Source organism: Morone saxatilis, unplaced genomic scaffold, assembly GCF_004916995.1.
Source record: "Morone saxatilis isolate NCDOM2014 unplaced genomic scaffold, NCSU_SB_2.0 Contig17, whole genome shotgun sequence".
Classification (NCBI taxonomy): Eukaryota; Metazoa; Chordata; class Actinopteri; family Moronidae; genus Morone; species Morone saxatilis.
The window spans coordinates 16,576,165-16,576,392 of record NW_023339729.1 but is presented as its reverse complement, the minus strand read 5'-3'; the positions used below and the strand labels follow the sequence as shown (position 1 = coordinate 16,576,392).

At 51.3% G+C, this 228-nt stretch overlaps 1 long non-coding RNA gene across 1 annotated transcript in view; it reads right to left on the bottom strand.

The window, feature by feature from the left end:
- LOC118327596 overlaps positions 1 to 201 on the bottom strand; it is a 5,411-nt gene extending 5,210 nt beyond the window's left edge. The window contains exon 1 of the long non-coding RNA XR_004796706.1: positions 39 to 201. This is a non-coding gene — a long non-coding RNA (uncharacterized LOC118327596). The remainder of the gene's footprint in view (positions 1 to 38) is intronic.
- Positions 202 to 228: the final 27 nt, after the last annotated feature.

Here is a 228-nt window from a genome sequence, read left to right as displayed (position 1 = left end):
ATGTGTATGTGTATGTGTACGTGTAGATGGGTATGTACTGTAGGTAGATGACTGGTCAGCAGTGTCTCCGCTCTGCCAGGAGACACTGCCATCGTGGCATTCCCAGGTCAGGAGATCTTTCCGGAAACACTCTGCCAGTTGTAACTGGACACAGATACTTGGCTCTGTTGAAAGGCCTCCTTCTTTCACTCTTCTCCTCTTCCTTCTCTTCCCTCCCTCCCTCCCTCC